The sequence below is a fragment of the Stenella coeruleoalba genome, assembly GCF_951394435.1.
Source record: "Stenella coeruleoalba genome assembly, chromosome: 16".
Lineage (NCBI taxonomy): Eukaryota > Metazoa > Chordata > Mammalia > Artiodactyla > Delphinidae > Stenella > Stenella coeruleoalba.
The window spans coordinates 40,311,952-40,326,870 of NC_137162.1; the positions used below are offsets into that span (position 1 = coordinate 40,311,952).

A 14,919-nucleotide genomic window follows, 5' to 3' on the forward strand; every position below is an offset into this window, starting at 1 on the left:
GAAAAGCCTTTCAGAATGACTACTGATCCAGAAACTTTAACGAATTAAAAATTTGAAGTGTTTTCTTTCAGGTTAACACTGTTCTACTGTTCGAAGTTAAAAGAAATCATGTAATTATGGATAATATTTATCCTACACAGGTTGCTGTTATGAAAGCATCTTTGTATATATAAAAATGGTCATAATTGGGAAAACGCTTGAACGGTAGCTACCTGGTTAGAGTCCAGAATATACACGCATATAAAAGCTATTTTATGTATTTTATATTTTTTTCTAACATCTATTACTTGTGGTTAATGTTCTTTCATTGCCTTTAATTTGTGGACACTTTCTAACCACCACTTGTGGGTCTTCAGGGAGCAAGCTCCTTCACAGAAACATGTATTTGCTACCACGAAGACCGTGAGGACAGAGAAACAATTCAATATTTATTCTGTGTTTAACAGCATCTTTGAGAGCTGGAGCAGGGCTTTCAAAATGTAAAACCAAAGAAGAAAATAATCCCCAAATCCAGCAAACCCCCTGGAGTTCTGTGGAGAATGGAACAAATAAGGCTGTTTCTAATACATACAGTCTGGGAGGTACTTCACAGCATATTTGACATAATCATGACATTGAAAAAATGTAACACAAGAAAAATAGAGTGAAGCTATAAAGTAAAATATAAAGACCACTGAGGTGTTTTTCTTATATGATATAGAATTATTCACCTAATCTTTCTCTGTCTCTGCAGTGCAAAATTACTAACAGGCCTAGGAAGTTGGTTCCTTCACTTCTTAGATGCAGAACACAGGGAGACATTTGAATTCTAGTCTTCCCATATGTAAATTGAAAAAAATAACACCTGACTGATTTACATATATCACAGGGTACTGTGAGCGTCAAAACCAAAATGAAATAATATATGTGAAAATGCTTTATAAACTGTAAAATATTACACATAGGTAAGATATTATTATCTTTAGATAGAGACACTAATACTCTTCCTTTCTATCTTGTTTTTTTTTTTTTTTTTTGTGGTACGCGGTCCTCTCACTGTTGTGGCCTTTCCCGTTGCGGAACATAGGCTCCGGACGCGCAGACTCAGCGGCCATGGCTCACAGGCCTAGCCGCTCCGCGGCATGTGGGATTTTCTCGGACCCAGGCACAGACCCGTGTCCCCTGCATCGGCAGGCGGACTGTCAACCACTGCGACACCAGGGAAGCCCTTCCTTTCTATCTTGTAAGGATGTGGTAAAGAGAAATAAAGTAACACACATCAAGGACTGAGGGCTTGGAAAGAAAGAAATGTAAATGAAAGGCATTATTATCTCTTATCTTATAATTAATTATATGAACTTCTCATAAGAGAAAACACATCTGTTTAGCTCTGAATTTGTGAAAAAAATATTTCCAAGATCTGAGGCTCTGGACTGATTTTCTTTTGACTCAGATAGATGACTGAAATCTGAAAAAAAATAAAAAATAAAACCTTGGCAAGTTGAGGGTCATTCTAAATTATGGTGAGGATACATCTATATAAAGGGCTTTTTTTTTTTGTTTAACTGTATAATCCTTGAGTGTCTTTCTGCATTGAAAATCTGAAGATGTCTTTTTTTTTCTTCGAAACAAAGACCAGAACTCAGACCTCTACCCCTGAACTTGTTAAAGATGTGCTTCTTCAAACTGTAGTGCTTTGTCGAATATGAAGAATATTCAAATATTTAATAATAAAGGCAAAATTTGTTCCTATGATCTGCCCTTTGAAAGTCTCTATCCTACTTACTCCCAACAGAAACAGGTTCAATGCCAAGTAAGAGACTCAGAACAAAGTAACTTTAAATCAAGGGGGAAAAATAATTATGCTTTTCAAATTTTTATTGGTTCATTCTTAAATTAAAGAAAAATAGCTGGATTATGTGCTGTCAAATTTGACAACTCCATTAATTTTCAGATTAAGGCAAAACATACTGCTTCAGTCAAATATTGTTTGTTTCTCCCCACTTTCCACATTGAATTACCTTTTAAAAATTGGTATAATGTAGGTGTTCAGACACTCCTGGGATTCCTAAGAAAAATAAAATTGACTCAAAACAAGGATAATACATTGTTTCCAACATTATAGAGTCAATGTAAACTGTTCTGTTGATCCAATCTTTATGATGATTACCAGAAGAGCCACTGGGAATTAATTGTACATATTTTAGAGTTATAAAATAGTGTCATTAAAACATTTTGGTCTAAGAAAGCACTATTTACTGTATCTTTCATTTTTAAAGACTGTCTAATTTTCTAAAATATTAATAAAATAAGAAATGAAATACTGGACATTTGATTGTAATGAGATATCAATCAGTTTGCACAAAGATCATAAATTGATAGTGGGAAAATATTTCAGAATAGTAGTCCTGACATTCCCCGATTGAGGCAACAGCTAGTTTATTTGAAATTCACAAAATAATTCAGATAACAAAGTGATCAAATTCTGACCTTGAATCCAAAAGCCTAGCCATGGGGCTTCCCTGGTGGCGCAGTGGTTGAGAGTCCGCCTGCCGATGCAGGGGACACGGGTTTGTGCCCCGGTCCGGGAAGATCCCACATGCCGCGAAGCCTGCGCATACGGAGCCTGTGCTCCGCAACGGGAGAGGCCACAACGGTGAGAGGCCCGCGTACCGCAAAACAAAAACGAAAACAAAAACAAAAGCCTAGCCATGGACATAAGACAGAGGACTGGGATGAACACCAGAGGAGTCAGTGCCCTCTGTCCCCTGACCTCTGTATAGCTTGACCTGGGAAGGGGGAGAGTCAGAGAAGAAGGAAGCTCCCTCCAAAGGATCCCTGCACTCCAGCTCTGGTTCAAGACCTAGGGGAGGACACAACAGAAGGAAGAAAGCTGTGTCCTCCTTTGTAGGAAAGCCTGGAGATGACTGTGTGCTGCTTCTAGCAAGGAGGGCCTGAGCTGTCCCACAGAGTTCCCTGCATCCAGGCTTGGGATGAAAGTAGTAGAATGATTCCATTGCACCCAAGAGCAGCAAGGAATTGTTAAAGGTCTTAGAGGCAGCCTTAGCAAAGTATCTGCAGCCTCAGAGTATGAGAAAAATAGCAGAAAATCCCAGTATCAATGAGAGTGGCTCTGAATTTGACAAGAGAGCTGGTGGACTTGAATAAGCCTTTCTATTAGAAATGGGATAGGGCACTGCCTACTCTCCTCAAAATCCTCTGGTGCTACGTAAATCTAACTCTAAGTGCAATCTAGTGAGTGTGTAGAGATTGACTGAGATCAGGTTTCCACCACCTGGCAGTGTAAGCACTTTCAGTGTTCACAGAGAAAAATAGAGTTTGTATACCTGCTCCTTACTCCAACTCTACAGAGCAAATCAGATTTCTCACAAACTAGGGAATGTGTAAGCCCTGGGTCTTTCTGGAAATGTTCCCCAGACTCCCTTCCCAAGCCTTAATTGTCCTTGGGTTTGGTTCTCTGCAGCTCACTGACAAGTCACCCTCTCTTTTCTATTACCTAGAAGTCTATCTAGCTCAAGCAAGAGCATACTCAACACTGAATTCATTTTTTTATTTGTTTTTGTTTTCTGTGATGCCTTCTGTGACAGCTTCCTTTGATCACATCTACTCAGGTACAGCTTTTTTTTTTTTTTTTTTTTTGCTGTACGCAGGCCTCTCACTGCTGTGGCCTCTCGTGTTGCGGAGTACAGGCTCCAGACGCGCAGGCTCAGCGCCCATGGCTCATGGGCCCAGCCGCTCCGTGGCATGTGGGATCTTCCCCGACCGGGGCACGAACCCGTGTCCCCTGCATCGGCAGGCGGACTCTCAACCACTGCGCCACCAGGGAAGCCCCAGGTACAGCTTTTAATGTAGTTTAATAGCGTAATGCTGTTTCTAAGGCACCATATTACCTTTACCAAATGGAGGAATCAGGTATATGGTTGGAGACTGTCATATGACTAAATAGATTGTACTCCTTGCCTTCTGCCCTTTCATTACATTGGTTGGCTGGGTTTGTGCCTAAGCATGAGTAGTTACCCTCAATATACCAGCATATCTTTAAGGGATATGCTAAAAACTTTCTTGCCTATTCTTCCCCCTTCCTCTACCTACAACTCCCATGTATATTCCTGCCACACTCCAGTTCATCAATACAACTCTAACTTAGCTGGCTTTCTTCGGAAACTAGGTTTCCTTATATAACTTCTTTGTGACAAAACACTAGGCCTTTTTTCTTGATTAACACAATATTCGTTTTTAACTGTTCATTCCAGCTGTCTGGCTTGGAGGAATCTTCTTAGAACTCTAAGAGCAAAAATAAAGTCTTAGTCCTGTAGGATGAGTGAAGAACAGAGTTTCCTTGAGCTACCAAATTGTACTAGTTAACCAAAAGTGACCTCTCCAGTTTTTAAGTGCTCAATTTCAACCACACCCTGTAAAAGAGATGATACTATATAGCTTGGCTAAGCTTTGAGAATGGTGTCTATAATTAGAATGCTGTACTGAAATGGCTTGCTAGCATGTTGTCATCTGTGCATACTGAATACATTTCCATAAAATTGTTTCAGTTAGTCTTCCTTTGGGGTCCATCGTGGGGGGTCCATAATTCACTGCTCTTGTACTTCTTCCTACCACTGTACCTCTGTGAGCACAAGCACGTTGCTGAGCTCATATGAGGTACATGAGTGGTCTGCCTATCATTTTTCCTGTGTGTGTGTGTGTGTGTGTGTGTGCGCGCGCGCGCGAACGCGTGCATGTTTGCATGCACATGCTTACATGGGGGGGATGGGAGTATCACAAAAGCAAAAATGAAATCTACGTGTTATTTTAAGCATTAAAGCTGAGCTCCAGATATAGCTCTTCCGCAGTGTGGTACAATCTACAAACAAGTATACTGGAGCATTAAAAAATGCATCTCAGAAAAACATATCAATATTCCCATTTAAAAAGTTTCCCACTCACTGCTATTTCACCTTGCCCTTACTCTTGGTCACACTGGCCACAACTTTAGGACAGGGGTTGAAAACTGTCTATAAAAGGCCAGATAGACCATCAATAGTTTAGGCTTTGCAGGTCATAAGGTCTCTGCTGCAACTACTCAATCAACTCTGCATTTGAAGCTGGAAACCAACCAGAGACAATAGGTGTAGTTGTATTCCAATAAAACTTTATTCATAGGCATTGAAATTTGAATTTCATATCATTTTCACCTGATGCAAAATATGCTTTTGATTTTTTTTTTCAGCTGTTTAAAGATGGAGGAACCATTCTGAGCTTGTAGAGATATGAAAACAAGGAGGAGGGCTGGACTTGGCTTGCAGGCCAGAGTTTATAGACCCCTGTTTTATCACTATCCAGATATAGAAAATCCTAGTCACTTTCTTGGCTCTGGAAAAAAACGACTGTTTGTTGTATAACTTCAACTTGACTACTCCCTTTGGCCACAGCCAAACATCGTGTATGACGAGGAGTTTTCATTCATCCCTCAAAAGCTTCCATTTCTTAAGCCAGCAGTTTCAATGATGCGGCAGGAAAAGTTCTAAGCTACTTACAGCCTATGCGTGTGCTGCTTGGGTGTCCCAGGCACCAAATTTGATTATTACCACACGGCTCCAATGTAATTCATGCAGACCAATTTGCTTTGGCCATCTAAAAAAAGCTTCCTCCGCCTGTCTCTGTGGGTAAATTCAGTAGTGGAAATAGGCAGGCCTTTGCTCCCAGGAGACAAGCCCAGAGGACACTTTGGCCACTGGGGCTCTTGCTGCAGAGATGCCAAACCACAGCTGTGAAGGAGGTTGAAGGGACGAGTCTGAAACAGCCCAGGAAATAGCCCAGCTGGAGAAGGATGTCCGGAAGTAAGACAGCTTAGGTCAGGCCTCAGAGGAGTGTAAGCAGCTGGCATGAGTACCCTCTTTTAACTAGCCAGCATCACGTGAAACTTCAGGACTTTGTGACTTCCCCTGAACTCACTTTTCCTTCCTTGGCAGTCTGTTCAATTGTGCACTCTTCCAGCATTCTTCAGTTCTAGCTAGGAAAATGGGGTACTCTAGGTTCAAGATGATCTCTTCCTCTCTTTGGTCCTGGAGAAGGGAGTGTTTATCTTGTGGAGACAAGGAACTCTTTTCATACATTTTACTACTATCATCAATAACCTTAAACATCACTTCATTCTAGACATCTTCTCTGGTTGCTTTCCCACTCGTTCCTGCTTCCTCCTCTCTGTACCCACAGATTATTATATGTATCTCTACCTTTGCAACACTTAATTTATAATATATTTTTTCATGGCTGTATCATTTAGATTTTTAAAAATATGGGGCAAGAACAGTGACTTATAATTCTTGTAGCACATATTATCCCCTGCTATGTTACTCTGCATATTGTGGGTCCTCCTGTAGTACCTTTCATTGATTAAATATGGACGAAAGCATTTCAGAAGATGCCTGTGCTGGTCTGGCTGTCATTGCTTTGACTCACATATTTACTCTCCATCAGATAATCCCTTATGTCTGCTTTCTTTTTATATCATTCCTCTGAGGCACTCTGTTGATGGACATGAGAATGATCTGGCTGAAACAATCATCACTCCACTGATGTCCAACATCAATTTGATGGACCTGGTTTTTAGGGTTCACTATCTTTTGCTTTTTTTCATTCACCTATTGTCTCTATCAACAAAATATCACACACACACACACACACACATGCACACTCATGTATATGTATAGACATACATATTCTATTTATATAAATCATTTATTTCCATGTGAGAAGCATAAAAAATAAAATTGTCCATGATTGCATAGCCCCCCAAAATCACTGCTAACATTTTAGAACCAAATTCTTTATCTTGATGTTGCCATTATTTGTAATTTTCTTCTCAAAATATTTATTAATACACCATTTTAAAGGAGGTCAATACATTCATATTCATATATCAAGGCAGCTAGTCCAGAATTTCTACTGGTAGTATGTAGAATAATTTTAGGTGGTAGTTGGATAAATTTGTTTTCTTGTAAGGGTATTTATTTTACTTATTGCAAGGGATAGTTTTTCCATCTATATTACCAACAAAAATTTTCTTGCTAAAGATAATAACTTACGTAAAAGAAAAGTGAGTTGACTTATGTGAACATGGCAAAAGTCATTGAGGGTGGTAACGTGAATAGTTCACGTTTGGGACACATCTGAGTTGGTTATCAGTTCATACATAGTACGAGTAACCATATTAGACGCTGTGGTAGAGTCAAATGTGAGTGATACATGGAACCATCTAGGAAAGCACTCATGAAATTCATTACCAGGACATGGCAAAACAGGTGCATGCTATGCTTTTGTGGATAGTATTTCAGCTCTGCTATGAAACAGCAAAATATAAGCTGGGTATTACAATAATAATCAATGTAGTCTAAATGTAGTAACTTGGACAAATCTCTGAGGCTAGTCTTCCTTCCTTAGTAAACAGCTCAAGTATGGCTCCTGGGGTGATTCTATTATGAAGTTTTAAGGGTGCAGTTTTAGTAGGGGATGACTTGGCCCGGGTCCTATGGTTCTACAAGTTCTTCATTGTCAATAAAATTGTGGCTTACTAAAGTAAGGAAAAATGGAGAGACTGTAGACTGGGTTGGACTGAGGAGGTAAATAGTATAGTTGGCAATCACAGGGTTAAGAACTTCTTCTCTTTGAGGAAGGGGAGGGGGTAGAGAAACTGAACTCGTTAATTGGCTTTTAATTGGCTATTTCTTGTAAAATGGAGTGGCCCCTTGGAAAGCACTATGGTGTTTTTTTTTTAAGTAGAATTACCATATGATCCATCAATTCCACTTCTGGGTGTATACCCAAAAGAAATGAAAGCAGAGACTTGAAAAGATCTTTGGACACCCATATTCATGGCAGCAGTATTCACAATAGCCAAAAGGTAGAAGCAATCCAAGTGTCCATCAGTGGATGAATAGATAAATAAGATGTGGTATTTTATTACCACATGCAATGAAATATTAAGCAACCTTAAAAAGGGAGGCCATTCTGATACATGCTTCAGCATGGAGGAAACTTGAAGACATTATGCTAAGTGAAATACGCCAGTCAACAAAAAGACAAATTTTGTATGATTCCACTTTTATGAGGTACTCAGAGTAGTCAAATTCATAGAGACAGAAATTAGAGTGGTGGTTGCCAGGAGCTTAAAGAAGGAAGGAATGGGCAGTTACCGTTTGATTGGCATGGAGTTTCAGTTTGGGAAGATGAAAGGAGTTCTGGAGATTGATGATGGTGATGGTGGCACAACAATGTGAATACACTAATGCCTCTGAATTGTACACTTAGAAAAGGTTAAGATGCTAAATTTAAGTTATGTATATTTTAGTACAGTTAAGAAAAGAAAAATCTATTTCTGTCTGTCTTCTTCTTATGACTAGAGTAACTCTCTGTCTAAACACAGACTTTGTCAGTGGCCTATATTGTGTAGCAGCCCAGATGTAATGCATGTGTACAACGAAGAAGTCATGTTCCCGATTAGTTTTGTTTGTTTTTTTGTGTTTTTATAGTAGCCCTTTGCTTCTAGGCAGCCTTATTCCTGCTGGAATCAAGTTCCTTGTAATGGAAAGTTTCACTACAGTACAAGTGGTGCATTTTGTATCTGCTCCCTGAAATGTCACGGGCCACAGTTTAACCCGCAAACAATGGTGGAGTTTAATGAAACTGTCTTTGGATAAAAATCTGCTGAGTAGTATATTCTTACCTCTACCATCAGTGTTTCCTATGGACCTCAGTTTTCTTCTCCGTAAAATGGGCCAAGCGTTGACTGAGGCTCAGTGTGGAAGTGAATTTGTCCAAGTTGGACCCTAATGATCAGGAAGTATATAGGCAAAGCAATTTCTTGGAAAAATAATGATGCTCTTTTCACACTTTATATACTATTTTCTATATTTTGCCTTGAGGCTTACCTAGCACCAAAGGAGATCAATCCTCTCCTGTTAACATACCTAATAAAGGCAAGCCGGCACACCATTTAATGTGGTGGTTAGGTACACAGACTCTGAAGCCAGTTAGCCTGTGTCCCACTTTTATCACTAGCTGTGTCATCTTGGCCCAAGTTATACATCCCCAGTTTTCTTATCTGTAAAATAGAATGGTAAGAATGGTATCTAGTCTGTAGGGTTGCTGTGAGGATTATATGAATTAATATTTGTGAAGTACATAGAGCAGAGCTCGGCACCTAGTATGGATATATGAATGTTCATCATTATTAGTAGCTGCAGCATGTATGGACAAGCAATTCCAGGGCTGACGTAAGGATATGATGGCATCCTCTATAGTGACCCATGATAAAGTGATGGAGAGTACACTTGTAAGAGTCTAAGAGCTGACAATTTGTATTCCAATTCAAGTTCAGCCGTTTATTCACTTTGCGACCTTGACCAGTTTACTTAGTTTGAGCCTTACTTTCATCACTCTTAAGATTGGTAATACAGGAAACTATCTTCTTCAGTCTCTTAACATGTAACTATAAGCATCTAAATTGTAAAGTTTGTAATGTTTCTGTTAGAATAATTATTATAGCTTTCATTTTTGTTCCCTTTACCTCTTTCTGTATTAAGGCAGAAAGGAAACTTTTCCATTTAAAAACTGGTTATTTTGCATGATAGAAGTTGTACATGCTTTCTGTAGAAAGTATGGAAAATAAAGAAAATTAGTTTAAAAATCTATCACTTTACCCCTTAGAGAAAGCTGCTATTAACATTATATTCTTTGTTGTTTACTGTACAGTATCTTAATGTTTAAGGTTTTTATACAGCTTTTTTCTCTTTTCTGGGGCATGATCCAAGCTGGGGAGACCTATGTATGGAAAAAGTTAATTAAGCTTGAACTTTTTATGCTTAATTTTGTTAAGAAAATGGAACTTTTTTAATATTCAGACTTTATTGCTACATGAAGAAAATGATAATAATTTGGCTATGTTTACAATGTCACTTGAGAAGAACTTTCAGATATGCATAATTCCTAATATGCCACAATATTAAAAATGGCTTTAATTTAATATATGTTATCTCATGACTCCTATGTAAATCTAAGCAAGGAAAATAATGAATTATAAACATCAACAGTATTTGAAATAAATGACTTTAACAACTATAAACAACATAAGAGCTTTCTCAAAGTTAGGCTATTTATCTACATGAAAGCAATCAGTGAAAATCAATTTTTAGTTCTGGAGAACTAATCAGTTTGTGTTAGGAATGGTTTTACATGGCTAGGTAGTAGAAGTGGATACAACGTCCTCCAGGGAGTACGATTCAGTTTCTTCATTGGCTGTTTAAATGGCCGTTGGGGTGAGAAGGTCTTAGAAAAAGTCAGGGAACATCAAAGATGATAGGTGATTTCCTGACTTTTTCCCATTTACGTATTGTCTTTTTGTGGAAAAATTGGCAACTCATGCTCTTTGTCATTTGTTGTTCCTCAACTTCAACCATCCTCCTTCATCTGTTTCTTCCCTAATCCCCACCTTTTATTTGTTGAGAGTCACAGAAGTTTCATATTACACATTGTGATTCTCCACAATAAGTAGAAGTATTAAGTATTAAGGTTTTTTATGAAAGAGTTGTTAATCTTTGATATTATTTTTACCAGAAATTAAAAGAATTCCTAATAATAAAAACTTATGATGTGATTCTCAGTAAGTGGTAATGCACTTGATCCTCACTGCCTGATCTAAGATGGCTTAGCTGGTGGTGGTAAATGATACATCCTTTGGGCCTATCTACTATCCTTAGAATTAGAATGGCAGCATTCCTTCACTGAGTGGCCGCAGAAGAGAAGGTAGAGATTATAAGCAGTGGGGAACCAAATTAAGGCCACAGAGGTCTAACGGTAAATACTTTTCCCTAAACATCTACCTTTCCTGGCCAGCAACAGACTGAAAACTAACTTCTAACTTGAAAACTACATGTTTAATTGAGGCAATGGGTTGATTGACATATGTCTCTGAGAACCTTACCAAATAGCACATGGGAAACAAACCTGCTTTGCCTGTCCCCAACCATCTCCTGGAAGCCCTTGCTCAGTTCAGTTGGAGTGCTTAGGTCAAACAAACACAAAATTAAGAAAACATTCAAAGAACTGGTGTGCGGCAGGGCAGCTGGAAGGATTGGAAAGGGCTCAGTCTTTGCTTTATTTCCTCTGAGCTCATTACTCGTTCTGAGCGGGTTAGCCAGGAAAGGAAGATAAACACTATTTAGTTAATAAGTCCTGTAAGAACTCCACAGAATGTCTTTTTCTGATTTACCATTGTATGGTTGGAAAAAGCACAATATCCTCTTTGCTTGTATTTTTTCCCAGACGGCTTTGAAGTCAGTGGATAATTTAGAGTGTGAATGAATGGTGAGAGCTTGTTTGTTCACATCTTACTCAGGTTAAGAATGTGAAATGTGCGTAAGACACATTATGGGAAAAGGGAATATTACTTGGGCTTCATCGCTCTCTTTTTTTTTTTAATATTTATTTATTTATTTATTTATGGCTGTGTTGGGTCTTTGTTTCTGTGCGAGGGCTTTCTCTAGTTGCGGCAAGTGGGGGCCACTCTTCATCGCGGTGCACGGGCCTCTCACTATCACGGCCTCTCTTGCTGTGGAACACAGGCTCCAGACGCTCAGGCTCAGTAACTGTGGCTCACGGGCCTAGTTGCCCCGCGGCATGTGGGATCTTCCCAGACCAGGGCTCGAACCCGTGTCCCCTGCATTGGCAGGCAGATTCTCAACCAGTGCGCCACCAGGAAAGCCCGGGCTTCATCTCTTAATGCAGTTTTAGATCAATGGAAATGTCTTCTGACTCAATATTGGCAGCCTAAAAATGATTTTCTTATTTCCAGTTTGAAGAGTTAAAAAGCAGAAAGATGCGTGTCTATATTTTTTGGTGCTGCAGTGCCCCAAATTGACCCTCAGATTCATTCACCAGCTTTGGTTCCTACCAAATAAATAAAATCCCTTTAAGAGCTGGTTAAATACAGTACTTGGATAAAAGGATTTTCCTCACGTGGCTGAGCAATGGGGCAGCCTTGCTTTACGCACCTTAATACAAAATGCAAATGTTCTGACTCAGTTAACCTTAAAATATAATGTGGGAGTATGGGTGAGAGGGAAGGCCAAGAAACAAAGAAAGGAAGCCTAGAGGGAGAGAAGACTGTTATGGTTTTCATTTAAAATCAATAAACAAATTTTTAAAATAACTATGTCATGAAAATATACAGTAATCCATAAGTAGTGAGTCTAAAATAAGTTTTACGTTCTGTTTCAAAAAAAGAATTACTATGTTCATTTTCCATGAGACATTGTAATATACACATTGATTGATTTTGTCTGAGTCCTCTGCATACCCTGGCCCCCCTGCCCCCGTGTGGTTGACCACATACATTGGTAAAAAGGATGGTAAAGATTAGAGCAATAGAGTGATCTCTATATGAAAATGTCTCATCCATATTAAGCCATTTCTTTGTGAGAAAGTTGAAAAGTAAAATTTTAAAACATGAGCCTTAGCCTAAGAATTCTACCCTCTAAGTCACTGGTGGTCAGTCATTAATAAGGTCACTACCTCTGTAATAGGACAACATCACTAAAAGTTATAGTTGACTCTAAAGCAATCTTTATGTGTCAGTAAAAAGTTTGTGAGCACCTGTTTTACCACTTAGATGACTGGTATTAAAACTCTGTTCCTGGGGCTTCCCTGGTGGCTCAGTGGTTGAGAGTCCGCCTGCCAATGCAGGGGACACGGGTTCGTGCCCCAGTCCGGGAAGACCCCATGTGCCGCGGAGCGGCTAGACCCGTGAGCCATGGCCGCTGAGCCTGCGCATCCGGAGCCTGTGCTCTGCAACGGGAAACTCTGTTCCTATGAGAAGTATTAAACTTTGGGATATTATACAAAAGTATAGAAAAATTGAAACAATGTATATGGCTGTTTTTTGTTGATTTTTTTCCATTTCAGTGTATTTCTCAACTGTACAAAATTAATAACAGTGCAGTATTGTGGTAGATATTATTTGAAGGAACGAATGTGTAGAGATGGCTATGGTAAATGATAGTTGATCATTTTGTTGCTTATATGGGGCATAATATAATGTTTTAAAGAAAGGTTTATTTGTGTCAATAGGATATATCATGGTGCCCATATTTCTGCCTAATGGTGTTCTATTTTCAACTCAGATCCCAAATAGTAATAAAGAAGCAAAACTAATTTAACAACACACAGAAACTTATATTAGAGAGCAAAGCTGAAGGACCCAGCAAACTACATGAAAGTTATTCTTGGAGCCCCAAACAATTAACAACAGACCTGTCTTAAAAACATTGCTACTAATATTTTGGTACTTAAGAACTTACAATTGTAAATAGACTATAAAAATCTGTAAATAGTAGTAAGGGCCATAATACAATGACATGAACAACACCCAGCCAGGGTGGAGAAAGATTCGCATGGGACACACAGAGGAAAGGCAAGAAGGGAACTACAGGAAAGGGACAATGAAAGAATGAGAGAAGATTAGATCCAAATAGACTCCTTCTTTTAGTCACATGTGGGTAGTCTTTATGCTTTCTTAGAAGGATAAAATTAGATATTCTTATCAGCACCCACTACATATTATATTTTGCTAAATATAAATGTTAGGTAATTATACAGTAAGTTAGATGAGCAGCACATCATTGATGCTTATGTGGAATTTGTGCCAAAACCTTCAAGAATACCCACATTTTCAAGTAGAAAAATATCTGTACAAGCTCTTGGCTTTTCCCTGAATCGCATTAAAGAATCACATACCATTTTACCATACACAAATTACATTTTCCGTTTTCATCATAGTTCTGTCATTCATTTGTTAAGCCATGGAATTTTTATAAATGGAAGAATGGGTGATAAAAAAATTTTTTTGAGGGCCAGGTGCTGGGCACTGACTAAGTCTTGCCTACTTGCTTTGTAGGGTGTGCTTTTCAAACTATCACCCAGCAAAATCAAATGACCATGTCATGGACTATCATGCTGCTCCTCAGTAGCAAAGCATCTCGATCTTCATGCCAAATATCCCGCGTGGTTTTCATGTGACAGTATGAGGTCAGTTCTCAAAAAATCATTGTGTTGTTTTCATAAAGTTTTGATTTAAAGAACTCAGATTTTATCTCTTGAGGATATGGGGAGGGGGAAGGGTAAGCTGTGACAAAGCGAGAGAGAGGCATGGACTTCTATATACTACCAAACGTAAAATAGCTAGTGGGAAGCAGCCGCATAGCACAGGGAGATCAGCTCAGAGCTTTGTGACCTCCTGGAGGCGGGGGATAGGCAGGGTGGGAGGGAGACGCAAGGGGGAGGGGAACATGGGGATATATGTATATGTATAACTGATTCACTTAGTTATAAAGCAGAAACTAACACACCATTGTAAAGCAATTATACTCCAATAAAGATGTAAAAAAAAAAAATAAAATAAAGAACTCAGATTTTAAATTGCCTCTAAATGGTAATTTGGCAATAGTCTCCTAACTTTAAAAAATTTCATATAATTGAACCTGAGAATTTATCCTCATGGATATGCTCAATATTTAACTATAAGTATGCTTGTGATATTGTTGAAATTAATATAAAACATTGGAGGGAAAAAAAACCTCTAAATATCTCCCGTGATCAAGTAAATCATGCTACATTTGCTTAGTGGAATATATTTTTAATAAAACTTACTTACAGCCTGGAAAATGTTCATGAATGATATGGATATCATTGAGCGTTGGGCTTATTAGAAATAATTTTTTATTGCCTGTGTGATTTTCCACACTATCTATGATAAGCATATATTACTGTGTAGTTAAAAGATAAAAGATATTAACAAAAATTCTAGTTTTCCAGAATGTGCAGACCAGTGGGACTGTTGTAGAATGTTTCTTTAACATGGCTTACTCTTCT

General features: G+C 38.6%; 1 protein-coding gene across 10 annotated transcripts in view; it reads left to right on the plus strand.

Annotated features, from left to right (window-relative positions):
- LOC307174951 (uncharacterized protein) overlaps positions 1–14,919 on the plus strand; it is a 592,470-nt gene that overhangs the window by 6,773 nt on the left and 570,778 nt on the right. For 7 of the 10 annotated variants that reach the window (XR_013824214.1, XR_013824215.1, XR_013824216.1 and 4 more), the window contains exon 2: positions 13,946–14,076. The exons of 2 other annotated variants lie outside the window; for them this stretch is intronic. The gene's annotated coding sequence lies outside the window, so the exon portion shown is untranslated. Of the gene's footprint in view, positions 1–3,650; positions 3,835–13,945; positions 14,077–14,919 lie in introns of all 10 variants that reach the window. One more of the 10 variants, XM_079899587.1, reaches the window with a different exon arrangement.